The sequence below is a fragment of the Canis lupus genome, chromosome 1, assembly GCF_048164855.1.
Source record: "Canis lupus baileyi chromosome 1, mCanLup2.hap1, whole genome shotgun sequence".
Lineage (NCBI taxonomy): Eukaryota > Metazoa > Chordata > Mammalia > Carnivora > Canidae > Canis > Canis lupus.
Genome location: NC_132838.1, coordinates 87,551,312 through 87,578,039, shown reverse-complemented (window position 1 = coordinate 87,578,039; position 26,728 = coordinate 87,551,312). Strand labels below are relative to the sequence as shown.

General features: G+C 40.2%; 1 protein-coding gene and 1 pseudogene across 10 annotated transcripts in view; one reads left to right on the top strand and one right to left on the bottom strand.

Moving 5' to 3' along the window:
* TRPM3 (transient receptor potential cation channel subfamily M member 3) overlaps positions 1-26,728 on the bottom strand; it is a 493,501-nt gene that overhangs the window by 428,236 nt on the left and 38,537 nt on the right. The window lies entirely within an intron of this gene.
* On the top strand, positions 824-24,954 carry LOC140608645 (small ribosomal subunit protein eS1 pseudogene; annotated as a pseudogene).

The following is a 26,728-nucleotide window of genomic DNA, read 5'->3' as shown; positions in this document are numbered from 1 at the left end:
GCTAACTCATTCTTCCTGATTATCCTCATGTACACAGAGCTGCCTATCTCATTTCCCATCACATTCATTTAAGTGCTTCTTATGTCACTCCAGTCTCATAGATATTTTGAAGACGACGTGTCCAAGAAGTGAAAAGATTTATTGCTAAATCCACATGCAGAGTTTGTGGCCTTGAGAATTGAAGGTCCTCTCCCAAGGTTACAATGGAAGAGGATGAATGTCAACTTGCTCACTGTATATGAAACACAAGATTATAAAAGACATGCAGATGCCACCTATAATTCCACAGCCCAATTTTGACAAATGTTATTTTTCAGCTCTGCTGGAGATCAGAGAGATCTTCTGACAACTTGAAAATATTTTAAAGTTTCTGTTTAAGAATCACAATTGTTTCTCGCTGACATGGACTTGGCAACCCAAGATTCTTTTTAGTGCCTGTTCTGCCTCCTTACCCTCCCCAGTCAGGATGCCCTCAGCAAAGGGGAGCACAACTAAGCTACATAATGAGTGAGCTCTGTCCAGCAGGTCCCTCATGGGGTAGAAGTACAAGAATCAGTAATACAGAAGATTGGCCAAACCTCACAAAATGGGGTGAAGGGTCTGCAGACATTGGAGTGTAACAGCTTCCAGACAACTCAAGAGCTTCAGAGTCAAAGAGAACTTGTGGAAGAATCATTGAATTTTAGAGCTGGAAGAGACCTTTAAATGGTGGCATCAAGCCTTTAAACTTAGCAGGCTTACATCCCAGCTCTGACCCATGTTAGCTGGGTTATCCACAGTTGACATATGTATGCCTTTAGCATGGTGTCTGACACCTGAAACCATGGTAACCGTTACTATCTCTAGCAGCTTCTTACGGTCAGAGATGAGGAACGTGGTCAAAAAGGGTGAAGTGGCTTGACCAAGACAATCCAGTGAGTTGTATGGAGGCTAAGTGAACAGTTCTTAAGAGGGCAGCCGCCTGCTTTATGGACTGGCTGGAGATGTTTCCCACCTTCAGGGTTCTCCATCCTTGGTTATTGAGGATGCCTGCTATGAAACTCTATCCCCCTCTGGTAGGAGGCCACACACCAGCAGTGTTCTTTCATAGTACAAATCATCAAGTTCACAGAATTAGTTTATTTTGCCCTTGAGGCAGCCTGAGGTAGTTGTGAAGTGAGATAGAATGGAATTTAATTTACCTCAGGGTCTGTGTAAGTCCATATGGTAGTGCTAGGTACCGCTTTGCTTTTTACTTTCACGTTATGCTTTCTCTGAAAGCATGCATTCTATCTGTTCATTCATCGAACATTTATTGAGTGCCTCTTCTGAGGCTAACACTGTGCTAGATCTGATGAGATATAAAAGAATATATTCAGTTGGTATTTCCACAATCCCCGTAATAAAGTAGCTCACACTACTACTAGTGAAGATGTTCAAAGGTCTCACTGGTAGATCTGCAGCAGCAGGGACTGGGGCAGGAGGATGGCTTTGGGGTTCCATCACTGCTAATTGCACAACCTTGCAAAAGCTCTTAACCTCCTCGGCCCCTGTTTCCATTCTATAAAATGAGGATAACAATATCTTCTAATGATTCCTTATAGAGTTATTGTGATGATTTTTTTAAATGATGCATACACAACGTGACACATAATGTTTGGCAGCTAGTAAGCATTCAGTAAATGTTAGCTACATTTCTAGTTTAAGCAGTGAGTTCAGAATACACTTGGATATTCCAGTTCCTTTGAAACTGAAGTGAGGAGGTAAGGCATTGTTTAGTTACACTGAAGCCAGGGATTAGGTTGTGCTTAAACTATTTTAGTCAACTATCCTGTTGACTAAAAGTTCATTATTTCAGGTGGTGGGCTGAACCCAGTCACATCTGAAGAAACTTAATCAGGCAAATGGATGGACTGGAGAGGACAGAGAATAATATACTCAAGGAACCTAGTTATAAAAATCATCATCTTGGCAAGAGTTAGTGGGAACTTAAGGTTAAGTCAGGGCAAAAGATATAGAAAATAACAAAGAGGCAGTCTAAGGATAATTAGACACCACTAGTGGTAGAGAATAAAATTGAGAAAATTAGAGGTTTCTCCAAGATTTAAAATGTAGCACCTAGAAAAGGAGACCATTCAGCACGAGCAATAGAATCAAGAGGGGAAAGACAATGTTTCCAGATTCCTATTTTTCAGCATATGTTCTTATATCCAGGATTTGTGAGTGGCCAGATAATGTTCAATACACATCCTTTCTTGAATCCAAGAGAAACATTTTTCCAAACGGGTAGCTTTAGCTGGATCAGAATTCAAACACATACATGTCCAGGCAATATCACTCACTGCTTTGTGTTATCAACCTGATACAATATTACAGAACCTCTAGCCTCAGTGCTTGCTCTCATAAAGGAATTGATGATGCAGACAGAAGTCATAAGAGTTCAGATCTTTAAACCAATTTCTTGAAGACGGCATCATATGTACTGGCGCTGCTATAGTTCAACGTGAGTGTGTCCTTCCCAGTTCACAAGTGAATGTTGGTTAGAATGAAGGATTTGGAAGTAACCCAGAGTAGTTTCTGTTCTGGACAGAGAACAAGAGTTGAAGGAGAGTACCTCCTTCTCAACCTCTTCTCAACCCAACCTATGAGAATCCACTCCTTTCCCCACATACCATACATAGAAATAACCCTTATAGCTTTACCTATCATGCATTGAGTGCCTGTTGTATGCCAGGCATTGTATAAAGCACATTAGAGCACTATCTCTTCTTATTTCCTTAGCTTCCCAATCAGGGAATTACCCCCATTCTACAGAGAAATGGATTGAGACCTACATGGGTAAACTGGTACAAGGCTACACAGTAGCCAGTGTCAGAGCCATGATTCAAATCAAGCTCAAAGGAGTATTAGAAGAACTCATGTTGGGGGTGAAATTTTTTGGAGACTAGAAAATTGGGCCTACAACTGGAAGAATTTATCATGTTCTAGTGTATACAAAGTACTCATTAGCTGTGAATGGAAATTAACACCAATCACAGTGTGCTGCCTCTTGCAATCTCTTCATATGTTCAAAGGAAATAATTTCATTAGTTTCAAACCTTCAGAATAGGATGATTATTGACTCTAATCCTTAGGATATGCTGCAAAGACACCGATAATTAGGCACTTTTCACTGAGATGAAGATGAAGCTTGTGGTCTAGTCAGTGGGTTGCACTGTGAATTTTTCCTTTCCAGGAGTGGTTAATGGGCATGTGTATGGGCAGAGTTGTAGCTCCCAAAATTCACATGTTCAAGTCTTAACCCTCAGTATCAGAAAATGTGACTATATTTGGAGATAGGGTCTTATAGAGATAATTAAGGTAAAATGAAGTCATGGGGGAGGGTCCTAATTCAATATGGCCACTGTCTTCACACAAAGAAGAAATTTGGACAGAGATAAGCCCAGAAGGAAGACCATGTGAAGTCATGGGAAGAAGAAGGACATCTTTAAGAAAGGAAAGAGGCCTCAGAGGAAACAAACCCTGCCAACACCTGACCTCAGACTTCTATCCTCCAGAAGAGGAGACAATAAATTTCTGTTATTTAAGCCACTGCATCTGTGGTACTTTGTCACGGCAGCCCTAGCAAAATAACACAGCAAGCTTGGAGTCATCCACACTCCAGAACCTGGTCTCCCTTGTGAGGAAAACCGTATAAGCATATTGACTGAGATGGACAAAATGGTGAGAAGAAATGCTTTGGAGGCCCCAGAGGGTTTTTCTTTTAGGTTCCAACAAAACAGAAGAAGGGGACAAAAAAACTCAGTCTGCAATGTCCTGTCATTTTAGGTCTCCAGACACCCATGTGATGAGCTTATGAGGTCCTTTACACAGAATTGGATTTCCATGTCCTTCTCAGTACTTCTCTACTTAACCAGGGTGTCTGTGCCACTTTTTCCCTTCCTCTGAAGTGAAGGGGAACTGTCAGCCCTTCTCCTTTGCCCCTTTCACTGAAAACCCTTCATGACACTTCATTCCATTGAATCTCCTCTTGCGTAGAGTGTAGACTCACCTCAGCCTGATGGTCGTCTTCCCCTCCACTTTTGTATGTGAAACTAGTTAGACAAAGAAGTGCTCTCAAACAGGCTCAGGTAAACTACCGTTTAGTTACACTGTTACAGTCTCATGGATATAATGCGTTTTCTGTCTCTATGTCTTGCTGCTCGATCTCTATCTTTGTTCTCATCTTTTTTAGAGGTGTGCATTTTTTTCTAACAGACCCAACATACTGAAAGCAGTAATTTATTTTTATGGAGTGGCTATAATGTGGCCAGCACTTTGTCTTATTAGCTCTAATCCTCATACCTGTCCTAAAGGTTAAGTATGATCACTTCCATTTTACGGATGAGAAATATAAGACTTTAAGAGGCCACAAAGGAGGTGAAATCTGAACAAAGTCCTGACAGAAAAACCCAGCTTTTCCTCATTGTACATGTGTTTTCTAATTGTGGTCATTCTCATGTCACTGCATGATGTTGATCATACCTGCCTACTCTCCATACTATTATTTATCACATTTTTTCAAAGTTTTACCTTAATGTTTTAAGTAATATGCAATAACTGTATTTTTATATAGCTTAATGCAATAGCTATACTCCTTAAATATTCATTAAAATGAATACATTACAGTTTACAACAATACATGCTAAAACAAATAAGCATGTGAGTCCAATAAAATCTGAACACACATATAGAACCTAAAATTGTCCTGTGTCACCCATGGTATAGATATCATACCCTAGGAAACATTGCACTACAAACTGACACCAATTATGAACAGAATGAACCTAGGGCAGGGCCCAGCACAAGCCTTGATGTTTCTCCCGAAGCTGCTAGCCATATGTTTTAAGCAAGTTGTACAGCCACCTGGCAGTATCTTAAATTCTAAAGCTTTGCCTGATGAGTATTGTAGACTTTGCTTTAAAAAGAAAAATGAGGTTCCCTGCCTAGTGTGGAACCCAAAGCAGGGCTTGAACTCATGACTCTGAGATCAAGACCTGAGCTGAGATCAAGAAAGGGACATGTAACCGACTGAGCCACCCAGACACCCCTGACTTAAAATATATTTTATGTAATCTGCTCCACTCTCGTCTTTTCCTATGGATTCTTCAGCTCTATAGTTCCTTCTGATATTGATATGGGAATTTGGAAACCAAACCAGGGACAGACACAGCAGAGCTGCAGATAGGCTAATCAAGAGCATGTAATCTTGGGGGAGGTCAGCCTCCAGTCAGGGAGAGTGAACAGATTTCAGGAATGGAAAGCAGAATTCAGTTGGTCCCCCTGATGAATCCTGTGCCAGTTTCCCCAACTATCTCCCTCTCTGTCTGTCTTCGAAGTCTGAAGTTCCGCTGTAATTAATAAATTTTTATGCCGTGTTTTTGAAATGTCAATAGTCATTTATAAGTAACCTGTAAGAATAATAACACTGTGAATAATTATTAACTACACTATGCTAGTAGCTCTGGGGTGGCAGAAAGGGACATGTGAACAGAAGGATTGGACTAGGGTTGGGGTATTGGGTATATCGAAGGCTACTAGAAACAAAGTAGGACCACATCAAAGAAAAATGTCTCCTCTCCGTCCAGGCTCCTTGACAGAGCTCCTCCCTTTCTCCAGCCTCCCTCTGATGTGGGGTTTTCCTGTGATGTCAGGCACCCCCCCTCCCTGCAGGACCCGGAGCTTCTTCAGCAGGGTCCAGGCCCCCTGCTTGCAAGGGTAGTATATACAGTCAATGCAGACAAGGGAGTGTGGTCTATTTTTAAAAAGTTAATAAAATGCCAGACCACATTTACACAGAAGTGGTTTCCGGATCAAGGGAGCTAACATTCTCCCTGTGTTGGACCCTAGTCAGAGCAAATGTTTTGTGCTTGGTTCTGGCATCACACTTTAAGCATACTGCCTGTGAAAGTTAATTTTATGGCAGCTTGGCTAGACAAGAGCATCCAGTTATTTCATTGAACAGTAATTCAGGTGTGGCTGTGAAGATATTTTGTAGATGTGGTTAATATCTATTACCAGTTGACTTTAAGCAGTTTACCATCAGTAATGCGGGGGTGGGAGGGTCATCCAATCAAATGAAAGCCTTAGGAGCAAAAATGTGTTTTCCAGGAAGAAGAAATTCTGCCTCAAGAAGACACCATCAACTCCTGCCAGGACCTACTCTACAGATTTTGGACTTGGCAGCCCAGATAATGAATTGATTCCTTAAAATAAATAAGTAAGTAAGTAAGTAAATAAATAAATAAATAAATAAATAAATAAATAAATAACATGTTTCCCATTGGTTCTGCTTCTTTGGAGAACCCTGACTGATCCGCTGCCCATTTGGAGCATGTTGTGGAGGAAAACAGCCAAGACTGCAAGGGGTCTGGAAAGCAAGGGGGCCTGGAAACTCCAGTATGTGAGGAGTGGCTGACAGGACTAGAGATACTTCATCTGGAAGGAGGTCCAAGCATGATCTGACAGATGTCTTTAAATGTTTAAGAGGATGAAATGTGGAAGAGGGATCAGACTTTTTCTGTGTTGTCTCAGAAACTAGAATTTGGCTCTATGGTTAGAGGTTACAGCAGGTAGATTTGGGATCAATAGAAATAACCTTCTCAGCTGCATCAACTCCCAAGAGTTGGGATTTCCAACAGAACTGTGATATGTAGAGGAAAATGAGACAAAGGACTCTTTGATTAGGTGAGAGGAAAAAGTGTGACCTCAAAGCTCAGATTCAGCATGGCAGGCTACCAAGTGCTTACTATGTGCCAGGCACTGTGCTCAGTGCTTTATATATTTGACTTCACCACATCATCCTTCCAATCCCTAAGGTAGCTTTACTATATCCTCATTCTAATGACAGGAAAAAATAAGGCTCTTGGAAATCTAGTAACTGGTCCAAAGTCATTCACTAAGTAGAGAAGTACTAGGTTTCAAACTGAGGTCAATCCGACTCTCAAAGTTCCCCTACGTGGAAACACTGTGCTTCCCCCATGACAGTAGGACTTAAAAACACAAGCATGAGACACAGGCCATTGTCCTTTCAACTCGTAGCACATGCCTCCTATGTTCATCTGCCAATGTGGTGAGGTAAATTTACCTGCAATATAGCCATGTCATATTTGTCCGAGGTTTTTTTTTTTTTTTTTGTCCAAGGTTTGAAAGTGAGAGAAATGTATTCTTTCATTAAACAAATACTGGTTGGCCATAGCTACTAGTTATCCAGAAACAAGCTACAAACACCACAGACATTGCCTCAATCCCATCAAGAAACTTACATTAGCAGGAAAGGCAAATATTAAATTAAAATGCATTAAGTATTTAACCACAATTGTCATCAATGCTGAGAGGAGAAGAAATGCATATTCTGAAAATGAGCAACAAGTAGATCCTCTTTTCATCTGGAGGGCCAGGGAAGACCCTCAATAAGGGGGTGCCAGGGTGGGAACTGAAGTAGGCACAGGCTTACAGGGGCAGTGAAACCATTCAGAGTGATGGAGGAACTCAAAGATGACCAATGTGGCTGACTTTTTATTAACAAAAAAGGCAGTGGCATAAAATGTGGCTGGAGAGGTGACAGAGACTGTCTCATGCATGGCTATGCAGAACATAAGTGAGTTTTAAGTGAGTAAGGATAGAGATAACTTGGTCGCTCGGGACATCCTAGTCATTGTCCTCAAGTACAGCTGCAAATGAGCCTTGGGAGGTGTGTAGAAAAAGTCAGTATCACAGACTAGAGATTGCCATCCCTACAAAGTCCTTTCTCCAAGGTGGGTCCTTGGCTGGCATTAGGAAATTTGGACATTAAGAAGGTTTCTGCCATTCCCTCAACAGATAAGAATGACTCATGGTGCCTAGCTTGTGTAAACAATATGGTTTGTACAGAGCACCTGCTTTCTTTTGGGTGTCTGGAATTTGGTATGTCTTCGTGGCCATCCCCCAATAAAAACACTGAGCACTGAGTGCCAATGACCCTTCCTGGTAGACACCCTTTCATCCATATTGTCACATGCCTGATGGAGGGATCAGCACACCCTGTGTGACCCTATAGGGAAGGCTCTTGGAGGCTTAAACTTGGTCTCCTGCAGACTTTATTCCATGCATCCTTGTTCTATGGCTGATTTTGCTTTGTGTCCTTTTCTTTGTAATAACTCTTAGCCATATGTCCATCTATATGAGTTCTGTGACTGTTCCTAGTGAATCACCAGCATGGGGGAAAGTTGGTACTGGGAACCCCTGATGCAGTGTGTGACCTTGCTGACTCCCCCAGAGTATGGAATCAGAAGTTCCCTCTCACTGCACAAAAGCTTAGTGAGGTGGATTGAAATGGTCTCTTTGCTTCTGGGGAACTCCAGCCTCTGAAGTACTTCACTACTTTAAGGTCTAGAAATGTCTACAGTGATCCACAGCTGTGTAATGAAAATTTAAAGACAAACATCAATTTTCAGGGAAGATTCATAATAAATATTAAACAACCACCTGCAATCCCCAAAGCCGCTGCCCTGGATTTGCCAGGAACATGCCATCTTACCATCGGGAGTTCAGAGAGCCAATTTTGTCATGCTCTATAGCTTTAATCTATCTGCCCTTTATTAAAATGCAGGATGTACCAATGAGTCTAATAAGGTGGTCTTAAGGGCATTTCAGTTTTATATCTTTTATATCTTTATTTAGCTAGTCAATGTTGCTGTCTTAATAGCTTCTTTTTTTGTGTTCTCAACTTATTTTTCAAGACCAAGGAAAATTAGTCATTTTTTTGCACTTTACATTCTGCTAATTGCAAGATCTAGCAATATAAATATACTAGAAACCACACAAAAGCAAATTTTATAAAATATAAGCCAACTTCACTACAGCCAAGGGAACAATGCTTAAAACTGTTGATTTTGCTTACTAAATACTTTTGTTTGAGTAAATGAAAATTCAATATAGTTACTCTTACATTCCTAGAAAAAAAATAGCAATAAAATATTGATGAGACAAGAACCACGATGGAAGACAAATCTCACTTTCTAAAGTAAACAATCCAACAACACTACTGTTCTTCTGTGTCTGGAAGCCAGCCATTCTGGCCACATTTTCAAAGCAGATTTACACTGCTATCATAGCACTTACCCTCCTCCCATAAACTGCCACTTTGGAGAGTCATAAAGCTCTTAAATCTTATATATCTGGGGAGCCTAGTTCTTATGGAGATACTCACTGGCACTGATCAATTAAATGTCCCCATCTTTGCTGAGTATGGTCAGAATTCTTTTACAGAATCAATAAATATTCACCTGGCACCCACTTCATGCAAGGCATGTGCTATGCCCTGGACGTGACGTAGTCCTTGATATCTGGACACTATTAGTCCTAGGTACATAATCATATGTTTCAATACAGTAAAACAATAGAAAAGATTGTGTTATTAAGTACCAAATGCAGACTAATAGTATGAACTTAGAAAGAACCCTCTGTGGATTAAAAAGTCTTTCCAGGAAGAATCAACAATGAAATATGAGGATTGGTGGATTCAATGCTTTGAGGATTTGTGATGGAGTTGATTATGTACATAAGCACACATTCTGGAGACTATGAGTAGACTAAGGTGGCTGGGGGGAGAGCATGTTTAAACATATCATGCAGGGGTGCAGTCTAGAAAGGTTGGCTTTCCATGTTCTAACAGCAGGAGACCACCAAAGGTGTCTATGGAATCAGAGGACTTTTGCTTTCAACATGATACTTACGGGTGCTTAATTTGGAGGTGTGGCATAAAAAAGGACAAAATGGGACACAGGTGTGGAAGAGGTCCTAAGTCATTGAAATGAAAATCTGGAAAATCCTGGATTAGAGAGAGCTAGAAGGCATGTCTATGGAAATGAGAAGAGCTCAAATTGGATTGAAAACATAAAGGAAAAAAGACATAGATATTATAGGCCAAATGAGGAAATAACCAATAAGCATTGGAAGATCTTATGATATAGAACCCTCATAAAAGCAGCTTTAGAAATTTGGGTTTAACACTATATTGCTATAATGTGCTGCACTTCCAATTCATAATCTTTACCATAATTATAATAATTATAATTATTGATTTATTGTTATTCTTTCCAAACCCATAAACTTTTACAGGCTAGGACTGTGACTCAAAGCGCTTAGGGGCAGGGCATGACATATTATAATTGCTCAAAAACTAGAATTAACGTGTAGGCATATTAGAAATAGAAGATAATTTGAGGGGAAAAGATCTGGGAAATCTAGTTTTAAACAAAGAGAATTAGAGGCCAATGACCAGCATGAGATGCTTATTTATGACATACTTTCCTGTAGTTAGGTGATAGGGCTTGTAAGCAATTGATATACAGACCCTTCAGAATATTGTGTGGCTATCACTTGTCCAAATCCCTGTAATGATGAAACATGCTATAAAACTGAGTTTTATTGGAAAAGGTGATAGTTACTGAAGATTCTCAAAGCTAATGGATGGAGAAACATGTTCAAGGGGTATTGTCAAATTAAGGGTGATTTTTTTTTCATGCTCAATTATTGAAAATGCTTCTAACTGGTTTAAATTTCTTTTAGGATTCTATTTCTTTGAAGTCCCATTCCCTCTTAAGCCTCTGTAGCCTTGAAATCATTCTGCATAAAATACAAAATTAATCCTTCTTAAATGGAGTGAATGAATGAATGAGAGCTCTGAATCCTGGGAGATGTTAGAAACCATCTGTGCTGCTTCTACCTGGCTAAGTAATATGGTCAAATCACAGTCACAGATGTCTGGGACTCAGTTGTTCATCTTATATTTCTCAACAATGGGGTCACCAACATGTTCTAAATACTTTGAGGGCACATGATCAAGTAAATTCATTAAAAAATATATTAAAAGTATCTATTGATGCTCATAGGGAAAAAGTCATTTACCTAAGAAGCATCCAGCTTATCTTCTCAACTACCTAAAGTAATCCTGGAACCCAGGAGATTAAGCAAAGTAGCTAAAATTCAAAATTTGTACATGTCTGTGATTGGTATATTGGTAAGATTAAGAAATGATACTTGGAAATGGAACATTAAGGGAAAAGATCACAAATTCACATGCAGACACACAAATTGACCCTGGTCACGAGGCTGGAACTTAAGTGCGGGAAAACTACTGCATTCTCACCCATTCTTTTCAAAAATAATCAATTGTGTGTACAATGGTGACTCCTGCCCACCCCAGCCACTCCAGCGTACAGTGCTTTGTTTCAAAAGGGCAAAAATATATCACACATTTGAGAACTGTTCCTATCCATACGTTTAAAGTTAGAGACAGTAACCTGTGACACCCTGAAGCTATAAAACTTGGTCTTCTAGAAAAAAAATTTATTCAAGTGAAATATTTTCTATCCTGATAACAGTAATATCTGAACAAGACTTGACTTTGTAACCTTTATTATTACAATATTGGAGAACCATTATTAAAATATTGGAGAACCTACCTATGGTAGAGCTTGACACTTGAGAAATGGTAGGTTTTGTAAGAAACTAATGTATGGTCTGATTTTCACACTAAGAAATAAGGTCCTGAGATGAATTCCATGCAGACTTTCCAAGAAGTTGCTCATTAACGTGACACTCGAAATTGTATCAAACTCTATGACACAGACCTTCCTGGTCATAAATAATAGATTCTAAACCTGTTTTGTAAATGGGGTCTTGGCAGATGGGGTGCAGTCTTTAAATTGTGCTAATACTCTTTTGTGACAGCAAGGAACAGAGAGGGCCCCTGCTGGCCTGATATGCAGAGCAGGGTCACATTTCAGGCTGTTGTTTAATTAACAACTCTGAGTTTTGGCATTACAGACAAACACTGATGAATCATTGCTGACTAGCACTGAAGGCTGTTGCATATGAAATTACTTTTTTTTTCCTAAAGTGAGAAATCATGGCTGCACATAATTTATTCTTCAGACCACTCTTTCTTATGTGGTCCATCTGAAAGGTTTTTCCCCCTACCAATCCCTCCTGGTCCCTGTTTCCCCCTTTTCATCTCACCTCTCCACAGTATCCAGCCTTTGTTTACCTCGCTGTATTCAAAAGCTAACTCCTGCAATCCACCCAATCCACAGTGTTCTACTGATAAAATTTGGAGGAGGTCTATCTCCTTCAGTGGTTTTAGGGGTTGGTGCTATGGTGCCATATTTCAACCCAAGAAAGCATTAAAGTGGATCTGTCAGCCCTTGAAATTCCCACAAGTACAAGAGCACTCTGAAGCCAGACAAGAATATACCCTCGAGGCCTGAAACCTGACAATGAATGTCTGTAGAAATCAAGGAAGCCTTTCAATGGCTTGAGACAAAAAGGAGGCAATGAATCTCTGTTTCTTATACTGTGTATCACATTTTTAAAATAATATTTATTTTCTTTTTGACTATCAAAGTAGCAGATGTCCTTGGGAGAAAATGGATTAGTGCCAAGCAAAAAGAAAATTGCACTTATTGGAGGATCAAAAGATAATCATTGTTGATACCTGAGTACATAACCATCTAGTCTTTTATCACTGAAAACATCTCAGTGGTGCTTCTTCATTTTAGGGCTTAGGTTCAAGTGCAGAAGTTAGCAGGAACAGAGCCAAGATTATATTATGGCTCATGTTTCATAAGGACATGGGTAGGTGAAAGCTTTGGTCGTTACTCTGTAAGTTGGCATTAATCATCACTTCCCAGAAAGAAATGGCCTAATGTAATAATGAAGAGTGTGGGCTTGTGGGGGCAAACTGTCGGAGTTTGAATACTAGCAAATGAATTGGTTTTTTGTACTTCATTTTTCTCATAAATAAAATGGAAAGGGCAACAATGGTAATAATGATAGTAATAATACCACTTACTTAATGGAATGATTATGAGAATCAAGTGAATTAATATGTAAAGTATTTAGAACAGTCACTAGCACCAAGTAAGTGGTCGACTAACACTTTCAATCATGAAGACCCCTATGACTTGGCAATGGCATGTTTATTCACTGCCAAGGCCTCATACTGGGCCACCTTCAGAGACTATTTTCAAAGTCTTGGAGACATCAATACCACATATTGAAATTCCCAGATTCCAGCCCCATCCCTGCTGCAAATAATTATATGATCTTGATAAGTCACTGCAGTCCTTTGAATCGTGGCTTCATCATTGGGAAAATGAAGGTACGAGGCTACACTGGTAGATCTGAATCATTTCGAGGAAATTAGAAATTCCTTTGACACAGCATTCTGCTTAGGACTTCAGGATGTCCCCTAATCCCTGGAAGATCAAGGGTCTCTCCTAGGGGCCTCAGATTAAAAATCCCTATTTCTGTGATCTCTGATGATTCCTGAGGCTCTGACATTCTGTGGTGGTTGGATCCATGAAAAGGGTCCCATTCTTATGATTTCTGACCTGACTATCATGGACACAAGAAAAAGGTGAAAAGTAAGTTCAGGAAGCAACCTCTCCTCACTGAAGGTTTTTCTGTTTTCTGCCTTGTTGGAGATTGTAAGAGTTTCCTAATTAAATCTCTTGCACATACTTTCAATTCCTGGTGCACTCAGGATCTGGGAATCCAACACCTTATTTATATGCTAATTTGCTGCAGAGAACTGTGGTCTTTCTCAATCCCAAAGGCACAAGTATTCAGGTATTCAGCCTTATGCTTTGCTGCACCCACTGGAGTCTAAGGCAGCCTGTGCACAGCCAGGGTGCAAAATGCCCTGGAGAAAAATGCCTGGCCCCAACCACAACCATGGAACCAGATGGCAAGGCTATCTGGGAATGCCGCTGACAACCAAGCATGATGCCCTACAGAAATAATGTATTCCCCCGGAGACTATCTACAGCTACGTGCTAAAGTGTGGTGCAGGGGTCACTGCAAATCATCTGGAGTATAGGTTCAAAATGAAGATTGCCAGGCAGGATATCTAGGTACCATTTTACATGTATGGCCATGATAGAGTTGGGCTCCCTGTAATAGTTCCAGCAACTCACCCCAGATAGGCTGATGAGCACTTATGAGAGCACAGCCTGGGAATCTGCATTTTCAAAGGCATCAACTGATTCTCTTGAATTTTGAGAACCTCTGGCATAGAAAAACTTACTTGTGAAGATGCAGAGGAAGATTTTCTTAAGAATACCCAGTGTTTGACGACTGATACTACTGCTTCCACAGCGTGGTAAAATATGAATACATCTCTCAGACCCTGAAAGACAGAGATCACTGTGGAAGCACAGAGAAGCTGCCAGAGTTTTGGTTACCTCTGCAAATTCAGGGTAACAGTGCCTACCTTAAGAGTAGTTGAGGATTTAAGTACATAATTCTCCTTAGACTAGTTAAATAAACTCTGACATATCCACACAGAAAAGTATACAGCCCTACAAAAGAATAGGAAACAGTTTGTGTACTTGTATCCAAAGCTCTCTAAAATATCTTATGTAAGAAAGCAAAGCACAGAGAAGGATATCTAGAACCTATGTACTCTCACAAAAGACAGGCAGGGGAATATGTATTTGCATTTGTACATAAGTGTATAAAGAAAGTAATAAAAATGGTTAGCAGTGGGGATCACGTGGTGGGAATAGACGGCTAGATAGGAACAAGAGGATCTCAAATTAATTTTTTTAAAAGCATGCCCTTTAGTCTCTTCCTGTAGCATAAAATCATTCTCATCAAAGAAAAGTAGATATCAAGCCACCAGTCTAGCAATGTAATATGCCAAGTTATCCTTTTTCTGTTTAATTTAGATTTTAATGGGTGTCGACCACGACATGATTATATTTCGCTCTGTTGCCAAAACTCCGGTCACCCAAATCAACTTGCAAATTGGGGGGGGGGACATATCTGAATGAAGAGCTACTATTAAAATGTATCAGTTACTTGCTTCTGCAATGGGAGGAGGAAATGTCCTAGATCAGCAGAAAACCAAACAGAAGTCTGTAACCTACTGGTGAACTTATTTGTGCAGTGGGATTTCTGCATCGATTGTTATGCACTTTGTCTACCCCATCAGGTCATGAATGATGCATGGTGCTACAAGAGGTTCAGCTACAAAGCTCTTCACTGCTGATTGAAACAGAGAAGACTGTTAGAAAAGCAGAAACAGGTCTTCACTTTGCTTTTACCTCCGCATCAGCTTATAGAACAAACCCACTACAATTTCTGTGAGCTTTGTTCCCTAGATTCTCCAGGGCCAGATTTCTTATCAGATGTATTTTCTTTAAAAAAAAAAATAAAACAACACAAAACCAGAGCAAGATATTTTAGAAGAACAACATTTGCAGAACTCCGAGTTGCCGAATAGTGCCTGCCAACGACAACATATTCACTTTTAAAAATGCTGACGTTTGCAAAGGGAGAGAGGATAAGAAGGGATATGCAAATCTGGAATAATCTTTGCAGTGTGGTTATTGCCTTTTTGTAACACAAATATAAGTCTTTGTCTCTATAGTTAGGATGAGCAGAAATCTCATTTTCCCCCATCCTGGAGAAAGTTGGAGATTTTTCTAACTCAGCTTATCAGCTTGTAAAATATAGACTTTTATATATACCAAGACCATAACTGCTGCTTTAAAAGATTTCACTTCAGCTCTAAAATTGACGTAGCTCTATATTAGTGAGTGTCCAGAGGGAAAAAAAAATTGAATGGGCAAGGTAGGATCTCAGAGAGGGCAGTGGAATCTAGGTCAGCTTCGGTACGAGAGACAGTGGGACTCGTGAAGGTTCTTTACTCTGGGATGAGTCAGAGACCATTGATTGTGCCCCACTATGTGTTCCTTTGAGCAGGAGAGCCTCATCCCTGCACCTGCCTGGTTAGAAGGCTCACTAGTTTTATATCTAGTTTTGCTGTATGAGTTAGTTGGGACCAAATAGATGGGAGTAGCAGTAAGATATGCCATTTTTGGGCCACCTCCCCGCCTTGGACTACCTGTTGCTCCCTTTCTTGGAAAGAGGCAACATTTAAAACTATGTTTTGAGGATAGCAAACTGTTTGCTGGTCTTGAACTATGACATGAAAGAGAAATGAACCGTATACCTTAGCTAATAAAGATGGCTTGATATAGGAGAGTGTTAATTAGGAAATTAGCTATGGATAATCAACAAGGAATAGAGTAAAAGGTGAGAGATTATTAGAAGGTTGTAGCCACAGGAATACAATCATGAAAATGAAATGAATAATGTTAAACTACCAAGGAAAACTTCTCTTCAAAAATTGACTATAGGGAATTGTAACCCAGACTCTACATTCATTGCTTATAGGTTCCTAATTAAGCAAGACCAAATTAATTAATTATAGCTATAGTTTTATCCATAGAGTCTGTGCTACAGTGATGAAAGATGCAAAATAGGGCTTTTCTATAAGAGAATGGGCTTTTGCACCATGATGAGCAAGGTTTGAATTCAACTCTGTCACTTACTTAAAATGTGAGATGCTAGGAGATTCATTTACTCCTCTGAACTTATAATGTAAGTGGAGATACAGACAGCTGCTTGTTGCTAAGGATGCAGTTTAGAGCCTCTAGCAGAGGACCTAATTCATACAGAGAAAATCAATAAATGTCAGGTGTATTTATTTCTATTCTATTCCTTTTGAGGGATATCACAGTGATCTCAGTGCCAAGAAAGAAAAAAAAGGGGGGTGGGAGGTAAGGGGAAAGAGTAAGAAATGGAATTTTAATGTTTTTAGTACTGGATTTCTTGATTAAGCAAAGCTAATCTCTTAATTAGGTAGTAATCCTAGGATTACTAGGCCCAGAACTTTAAGACATAATTTCAGAGAGAAACTAAGTATCACAAAATACATGCCTATCTGATTTCTTTATATAGGGAGACCCAAACATTTCACATCTAGTTTCCAGCAGTTTATGGGATGCCTTCATTTATAACAACTTTTACCTCGTTCAGATTTCTCTACTTGCTATTATAGTTGGTGAGTACCAGGACCACATTTTGCTTTGAGATCAGCAGTTATTTTTTTTAAGTTGAGGTAGTTAACCACTATTCCTACAAAGCATTTTATCAAGTATTTGCCCATTTCTCCCACACCCCAATCACGCCTGTCCATCCATCTAATTCTTAGCTAATACTTATTGAGAACTTACCATGTGCCAGACTCTCTTCTAAAGCACTTAATCATTAGCTCATTTAATCCTCACATTAACCCTTAGAGGCAGGTACCATTAGTACCCCATGCTGCAGATGAGGAGAACAAGTTACAGATATATTCACCTGTTGTCCAAGATCACACAGCTCATTGGGTGGCAGAACCAAGATCAAGATGTGGGCAGTCTTACTCCAGAGCCCAAGCAGTTATATGGTCTCTTCAAGGTCTCATGATAAATTGCAACGACTAAAACTATACACAGCATTAGGTACAGAAACCAGAGAAAATAAAACTATGGACAGAAGACCAAACAGGGAGAGCCAAGTATAAAGGATAAGGATGAAGGGGTGGCAGAAACTTGAGACCGAACAACCCAAAATGTAAGCTCAATGCAAGATCCTGAATTTGGGCCAAAATCATACCTCTGAACCTCTGGGAGGTTGAGGCAAAAAAGGAAAACGGGAACTGGGATATGCTTTTCACTTTATGGCAAAAGGAAGACTATTAGTTTTGAAGGTGAAACAGACTATATCAGATTGTATTCCCAGCCCTTCATGTAGTTTCTTGGCTCTGAGCTTGAGGACGTACAGAGGTCTTGTCAGTGAGCACCCATTTCCTGACACTGTCTAATTACTTCAATTGTGCTGGCCAGAGATGTAGCTTCAACTCACGCCCGTATTCCAGTAAGCCCATTTATGTTTTCTTGATAACAAGTTGTAACGTCTTTTCCCATTCCACTCCGCAGATGATCAGTGAACAATAAACCAATCTGTTTAGAAAATCTCATTTCTTCTGTCACATAATATTAAAGCATAAAGTTTTGCTTCTCAAGCTAGTAGCTTATATATAGCAGGAACTCCAAGATATGCAGGAGTGAAATATTATTTAGTCTTTTAAAACCCAGAACAAATATTGCTGAGATAATGCTCAAAAAGTAATGCTTAATTTTCTAGTGATACAAAGACGTTTATGATTATCTTGATTTTATTTCCCCAAGTAGCTATTTAAAAAGCTGGAAAATCACAAATCAAAGGAAAAGAATATGCATCTATAACATAAAATTGTTCTAAGTTAAACTTCCTTGGCTAGACCCATTTTTCTTATCTGTAAAGGATGCATCTTTTGATTATATTAAATCAGAGCTTTTATAGGAATAGCTTTAAGGTCTGCAAAAATAGTTTCTCCTCCATCAAGTAAAGGCCAGCAGCACCATGATTATTGTTAACAATATAATTCAATAGCCTGCAATTAATTCTATTTTAGTAGCTATCAGAACAGGTAAGATGTATACAGTTCACTCTTAAATTACTGTATATACAGTATATATATATATATTACAAGTATTTTTCTATGCATGAGGTAAGCAACCTGTGCAGCTGATTTTTGCAGCTTTTATTCTAACTGGTATGTGAATACACCATTTATGAGGAGGAATTTCCTGACATGGATATTTATTTACTCTTGTTCATATAAATTTTTGTGTGTGTGTGTTTTAAAGTAGTAATGAATATAGCTTTTGGTCACATCACTGTTGGATTTGAGGCAGTTGGGAGTTTGGGTGTTTCTCAGCCCTGTGACATCACTGGTAAACACTGGCGGTAGGCTCCAGCATCATATTACCTGTTTCAAAATCCTGCTTCCCCTCCTCAGCAGGTTACTTACCATCCTCCTGCTTCAGTGGCTTCATATCTAAGATGGTAACAATATACGTTTATCCCTCACGGGTCGTAAGGATTAAAAGAGATAGCACTTGTTCTAGGACACAGTATGTTCTAGGCATTTGTTCTGACACACATTAAAGGAGAAGACACTTATTCTAAGACACATTGTGTGCCTTGGAATAAAGTCATCATAGTCTAGAATAGTACATAGATTCTCAATAGCTATTAACTCTTGTCATTGTTGCTAAAAAAGCAGAGACTTGGCTAGTTCTGGATAGAATTCAGAAGGACATCATTGTTGTGATTTCAGACTAACCATTGCCAGGGAAAGGCTAACTGGAAATGATCCTATTTAATGCAGAAAAATACAGTTGGTTATAAACAGTGGGAGTAAAAAGTTTGAATGGGACTTGATCAAGGAAAAATAAAATTTCATATAGAAAAACAAAATTTTAATTCCAGCTATGTGCTGATTCTTAGAATTAGCCTACTGTTTCTAAGAATACATGGCTCTACTGTTTTTGTTTTGGAGGACTGGAATGTAGCTAAGTTTCCTAACAAATTTGTGGGATACATTGTAGTGCTATTATTCGGACAGCCATTGTGATAAAAAATAGCAGTTTTTGCAAAGGTTTCTTCCAATGTTTTGATATTTGCATAATCCACTTCTGACGATCCTATCCTGTATTCACCATCAGATTTCCTCAATTCTTGATTCAGCTAACTCAAATCAGATTGTTTGTTTCGTGGCATTGCACAACATTCAAGCCATTCCCCAACATTGCCGTCAGTGAAATTCCACATATTAAAGGATTTTCAATTCTGCTTAAGCAGCTTTCACAACATCTTGTTCAGTGTTTAAACAGACAAGATGTCAAGTAGGAGGGTTGTTTGGATGGGGGTTAATTTTGTAAGTGGTCAATTAATTTGTGAATATTTGCATGGTATGGTCATCTTTGTTTTCCTTGTGTAAACTTGTTTCCAGAGAGATTTGACTAAGAAATGCTTAGAAAAAAACACCCCCTCTCCTATACCATTTGATAGATTTAATTAAATATACATCTGTTTTATCTTTAAAAATCTACAAGACTTCTGCATGATGAGCCCAGCTAAACCTCAGAAAGCCCTCTAATAAGTGACTTGTGTGTCATAAGTAAACCATAAATCATAGATGTAACTGAAATATTTCTTTTGTTTTAAGGAGAACTATAATTCTTCTGGCCTAAATTTTATAACTGAAATATTTTACCCTATCTTTAATTGTGATGTTCATGCCAATGGAGATTCTTAAGAGTACATACTAACTAGTAACAAGGTAAAATTGTTTCTATAAAGGAAAACTAAACAGGACACAGATGAAAAATCACCATAGTAAAAGGAATAAAACTTTAGCTTCAATCCTTCATTTTGGTTTTTGTTTCATTATTTAATTGAGATATTGACATTGGGAGATTAAAGGACTCCAGAAAAATCTGCTTTTTACTCCTCTTTCTGCTTCTACTCTTGCTAAGAAGACACCCCACTTATATATGTCTCAGAATGCAAATTGTGTATGTCCTCTTTGTAAGGGATAAGGAGGTGATGTTGTCTTTTTTTTTTCTTTTTTTAGGGGGAAATGACATCTAAACAAGGACCAGGTGAGAATGAAACTAACATATGCCTATTCCAGAGCACTGGTGCCAGACCACTCAACACCAAGGACCCACACCTGGGCCCTCATCCTTGTTCTAACTGGTTCCTCAATGTCTGAGGGGACATATACACCAAACCTTCATCCTCAATACAAACCCCCTGACTCCGAATAAAGATGAGACTCCTTTCTTTCCTTTCTGAGTCTCCTAGACACTATCTGTTCCTGCGACCCTCTCTATAGTTTCAATACTCTGCTTTCACCTCTTGCCTGCTCCAGCTTGATTTCTATCCTGATCTCTTGGCTGGTCCTGCAGGACCCCTTCTGGGTCCCTGGACCCAACCTGCTAGTGTCAGTATTACTTATCTACAATAAAGCCAATGGCACATTTTTGTAAAAGAAACTACCAAAATTTTACAAATGATCAGAACGTGGGAGGTCAGGAAAGCTTCACCTGGCGGCGTGCTGACATTGGCTCATATTGACTCAGGAGAGCTGCTTGTCCAGATTTGAGGACACTTGCAAGGCAGGTGTTCAACTGCCATCAGCTTGAAATCAGCCAGGGGAGAGGATCTACACCACGAAATTAGCAAAGGCTATGAATAAGGGATTCTCTCTCTCTCTCTCTCTCTCTCTCTCTCTTTTTTCCAGAGCTGATTGTTAAGCATTCACCAGCATGTCACTGAATCTTATAATAAAAACAATGGGCTTGTTGCTACTGGATCAAGGAGCCATCCTTGGGAAGTGGAGAAAAGCTTTTATCTGCTCTCAGATTCCTGGACAGGGTAGAGGGTTCTCTGGGAATCATCATCAGGGAAATGGAGGGCTGCTACACAACACAAGGAAAAGCCATTTGGAGTCACTGAAGATCTGTGTTCTGCTGCTCTTAGCATCTTCCACTGCTAGGACAAGTACCGCCACTCACTCTCTCCATCAAAAAGGTTTGATAACACCAGCATCTTCTCCTTCACCAGAGATCAAGGAGGGGAAGGAAGCTAATTTGAGAATGAAGAGCTGGAGAGAGGTTACCTCTGCCTCCTGAAACTCATGTACATCAAAGACAAGGCTCCTCACTTGGAAAGCTTTAAAAATCCATCAGCAAAAAACAAAACAAAACAAAACAAAAAAACTATCAGTATTTGAACCCCATTCTGAAACCAGCGAATCACATCTGAGGATAAAGCCCAGGCATCAGGTGCAGCGTGACTGAAAATCATTTATCAGGATCACTGAATGGAGCAAACAGCAGAATACAAACTCAGACAGCAGTGATTTACCTCGTTCACTATCCTGTCCCCAGGAACAGAGGATTTGCATCGTATACTCTTCCAAGAAGAGGAAAAGGCACTGTCCTGAGATACAAACAAGCATTCCAGGTGTCACAAACACTTCACCTAAACAAAGTTTTCTTACACTGTCAGAAGGGCTTACACAGTCTTCTCTCCCTGTCACCCACGTCTGTGTGGTCCAACCCAGTGGTGGTGCTCAATCCGGCTGTGTTTCAGAACCTCCCGTAGCATTTACACACCTGGACAGGAAAACACCAACTCCTGGGCTCCACCCTTTGTACATCCTGTAGCAAATCTCCACTACTGGTGCCAGGAATCTGCATTTCCAAAATGTCCAGGTGACACTGAAGTCCTTTGAGGCTTGAGAATCACTGCCGTAAAGCTAGCACTGCCCAAGCCCACACTTCTTCCAAAGGCCAGCTGAGGGGCTTGGGAGAAGCATCAGGACCTGTTGGGTAGTTTGTACAAGGTCTGACGCCGGGCTTCATCACCTGGCTCTTCATCACACAGGCCTCAATTCCACTGCAGGACACCCCTTTCTCGCAAGGATATACACACCCTGTGGGGGTACATTCTTCTTTCTATTCTTTATTCCAACTCTTCTCAGATCATGAAAACCTCTCCCTCTGATCCATTTCCATGAATCACAAAAGAAAGGCAAAAGACACAGAAGTAGAAATTAGAATTGGTTAACTCCTAAAGCCCCTAAAGTTTCCAGGGAAATAATCAGCACCCTTCAGACTCTCCACAAATCTTTTATCCTTCCTCTACCAACATCTGGCGGTGTTCAAGTGATGGTCAGCGACAGATTTAAATGAGTTGTTTTTATCTTTTGCAGAGTTAATCATTTTTATAATATTGTTGCCTTTAATCACAGATGTACAGTTTTTCTGGGACATTCTGCATAAGATATGCTGTTATATACGACAGTTTAAGAATTAAAATAATTTATGCCAAGGTTTCCATGAGGAAAGGTACTCAGAGCTCCCTTGGACTTAGGCCAACTTTTAGATTTTGGAATTTAACCCATGGTTAAATAGGAAGTAGTCTGTATATCAATCAGTTTGGGGGATCCCTGGGTGGCTCAGCAGTTTGGCACCTGCCTTCGGCTCAGGGTGTGATCCTGGAGTCCTGGGATCGAGTCCCACATCGGGCTCCCTTCATGGAGCCTGCTTCTCCCTCTGCCTGTGTCTCTGCCTCTCTCTGTCTCTCTCAAGAATAAATAAATAAAATCTTTAAAAAAAATCAGTTTGTCCTGAATTGTTGATAAATCCTATGTAGGCCGAAGCAGAAATATATTTGAGGTACAAAACATCCTGTGGATATCAGTGCCCTTCCCACCTGCCCTCCTGTAACACCTGCCAGCCCCAGGGGTTGGGGGAATCACTACAAGCTGAGCCAAGCCAAGCCTGCAGCCATACTGGCCTGTGTACACCTTCCTCCCCATGCCCTCTGGCTCCTTCCCATCCACCTAGCACTGCTCAGCGCACATTGGACAAAAGGAATGAAAGTATCCACTATCTTTAGATTCCATTTAAATTACCATCTCCTCTATGCTTTTAGTATGCTGTAACATTTTAATTCAATTCAGAGTCACCCGTTTGGGTTTCATTTTTTCCCCCTATTCCATCAGTTTTCCCAATACTAGCCAGTCACACAAGCCCCTTAAAGTTCAGAAACCCTTATCAAAAGTTTTAAATGCATGTATGCTGTTCCACCTCCAGAAAATCTTCTCCATTTATGTGAGCGTGTGGGCAAAAACACACTAATGAGATTTTTTTACAGCATTGTTTGTAATTGCAAAAATCTAGGAATCATCCTCTTTAGATGACTCGTTACACAAATTAGGGAACATCTTTGAAATGGAAATATATGTAGATGCTAAAAAGTGAGACAGATCTATTTGTGCTGATATCAGACTGTCTTCTAGGTATAATTTTAGGTGAAAAAAAGAAAGATACAGGATTCTATGTAAAGTTTCTCCCCATGCCATAAACATACACTTTCATTTATACATAGCAAATTTCTAGAAAGATACAGCAAGATTATTTTAACAGTAATTGTATCTTGGGAGGGAGAATTTGGAATTAAGTGTTGCCACGGCCTGTCTTACTTCAATAAGTTTTCAAAACAGAAGTCACCCTCACTGAAAAGACTTTACACATATTTATATAGGTATAACGTTCTGTTAAATAAGAGTCTGCAATGTTAAAGGGATTACCAGCCCTTTTGGCTCCCAGAGCAGTGCCCTGGCAGTCGGCAAGAACAAGCGCCTTATGAAAGGCGGCAAAAAGGGAGCCAAGAAGAAAGTGGTTGATCCATTTTCTAAGAAAGATTGGTATGATGTGAAAGCGCCAGCTATGTTCAATATAAGAAATATTGGAAAAACACTAGTCACAAGAACTCAAGGAACCAAAATTGCATCTGATGGTCTCAAGGGTCGCGTTTTTGAAGTTAGCCTTGCTGATCTGCAGAATAATGAAGTTGCATTTAGGAAATTCAAGCTAATCACTGAGGATGTGCAGGGCAAAAACTGCCTGACTAATTTCCATGGCATGGATCTTACCCGTGACAAAATGTGCTCCATGGTCATAAAATGGCAGACCATGATTGAAGCTCATGTTGATGTAAAGACTACCGATGGTTATTTGCTTCATCTATTTTGTGTTGGTTTTACTAAAAAACGCAATAATCAGATTCGGGAGACCTCTTACACCAACAGGTCCGCCAAATCTGGAAAAAGATGATGGAAATCATGACCCGAGAGGTGCAGACAAATGACTTGAAAGAAGTGGTCAATAAATTGATTCCAGACAGCATCGGAAAAGATATAGAAAAAGCTTGTCAGTCTATTTATCCACTCCATGATGTTTTTGTTAGAAAAGTAAAAATGCTGAAGAAGCCCAAGTTTGAATTGGGAAAACTCATGGAGCTTCATGGTGAAGGTAGTAGTTCTGGAAAAGCTATGGGGGATGAGACCGGTGCTAAAGTTGAACGAGCTGATGGATATGAACCACCAGTCCAAGAATCTGTTTAAAATTCAGACATTTGATGGTGACAAATAAAAACATATTTGTGATGTTTAATTTCTTATCATTCTTTTTAAATAATCAGGCTTGGTGAAGCAGATGTTCTGAACTGACAGTGCGAACTTTTCAGAACCGTTGTATGGATCTTATCCATTGCTCTTGGCTACTAAATAGCTGCAAAAGGGTAGTGATCTATTTTAAGCTGTAGTGATCTGGATGGAAGTGTTCTAGATGGTTAATAAAAGGAAACTTTTTTTTAACGTGAAAAAAAAAATAAAGGGATTACCAAAACTATCATCCCCTGATCATCTTGCTTCTTTAAATATACGAGGGGATTTCTGATTTTCTGGGGAGCTTGTTATAAAATTCAGTCTAGGAACCTAGAGTTCCAACTGCAATATTTTTCAGTAGCATTTCAATCTATAGAAGAAACCTGGGGAAAAATCCAGAGTAAATCCTGAAAGCTTGTACAAAGCAGACAGAAGTCAGAACGACCTGCCTTTACCTATCTGGCAAGCTACTGCCATGGGTCAAGGCTCACTTTTTTTTTAGAGCTGGACACATCTTCAGGACCCTTAAAGGATTCACTGCCAGTTGAGTAGGAAGAAGAATCAGTTTTCCCACATCAGGGCTAAACCCTGTATCCTCACATCCCTTCCCATTTCTGGGGAAGAGAGGGGATAAGTCTCTGTGCTGGCCTGGCTAGGGCTCCGTTCGCACAATAAAGACATCTCAAAGGATAAGAAATGTTTGTGCCCATGGGAGTGGGTGACACTTGGGTAAGCCATCTGAACAAAGCATGGGATGCAAAAATAAAGTGCTTCCAGGGGAGGCCAAAGTATACCTGTGTCCTCTGTGACACCAACTGGTTGGAGTTTGGAGTGAAGAGCTGACTGTGAGGGTGCCACTCCCCCCAGTCTCCTTGATGTGGCTTCTGTCCCAGGGAACTTGTGCCAAGTTCTGGGGAAAGGTGTGCTGTGATGAAGACGAGGCCAAAGGAAAGCTAGATCACAGTGTGGCCTCAGTGAGTCACGTCACCAATCCAGGCCTCCTCTTGGCTCAAGGGCCTGAGTGGGCAGAAATACAGAAATACAGTCCCTTCCAGTTTGCACATTCAGAACTGTAACATTCAGAGATGAGCTGGAAAGTAAATTGTTCTTTATTTAAAATGCACTTGAGGGGTGCCTGGGTGGCTCAACGGTTGAGCGTCTGCCTCCAGCTCAGGGCGTGATCCCGAGGTCCTGGGATGGAGTCCTGCATCGGACTCCCCGCAGGGAGCCTGCTTCTCCCTCTGCCTGTGTCTCCGCCTCTCTCTCTGTGTGTGTCTCTCACAAATAAATAAATAAAAAACCTTAAAAAAAAAAAAGCACTTGAGTCTTCCCAAAGGAGTGTAGGCCTTGCTTATGCAAATTGCACTCAGCTGCTCCCTGTTCTGCTTCTTTCTTCAGTGGCCCAACTGGCCCTGAAGACTCTGCCATCACAGAGCCAAGTCTTCCTCCTGTCAGATTAGGAAAGCTGGTCCACCCTGAAATGGACTCTCATGGTTCTCTGCTTGCCTTACGAGTGTTTCTAAGGACATAGAAGAGACTGCCCTCTAAAGTTTGCAATCTAGTCATTTGGAGAAGATAATCACCACCACCTCAAAGGATGCCATCACCCCAAGTGGCAGAAGCAAGAAGTAGCTTGTGGGGGGGCTTCAGACATACTTTCTGTCAACTCTAAGAAGCCAAACCAAATAAATATGTATTAAGAACCAGCTTCATAGACCTGCAAGCAATGTAGTTGCTCGGGCCCCCTACTCAGAAGGGGATCTGCTCTTGGGGTTTAATACTCTGCAGTTGCTATCTTGAAATTCTTAGTGATTTTATTTTGAATTTGTATTCTGTGAGGTTCAATGGGACAATGGAGGGTTCTCTGGGGCTTTGGAGCCTAGGCTAAGCTACAGTTGCCATCTCACACTTGGGTCAGATTCTTGGTCATCCCCAATCTCAACTCCACTTGGCAATCGTCCCCATTCCCTCTCCTTCAGG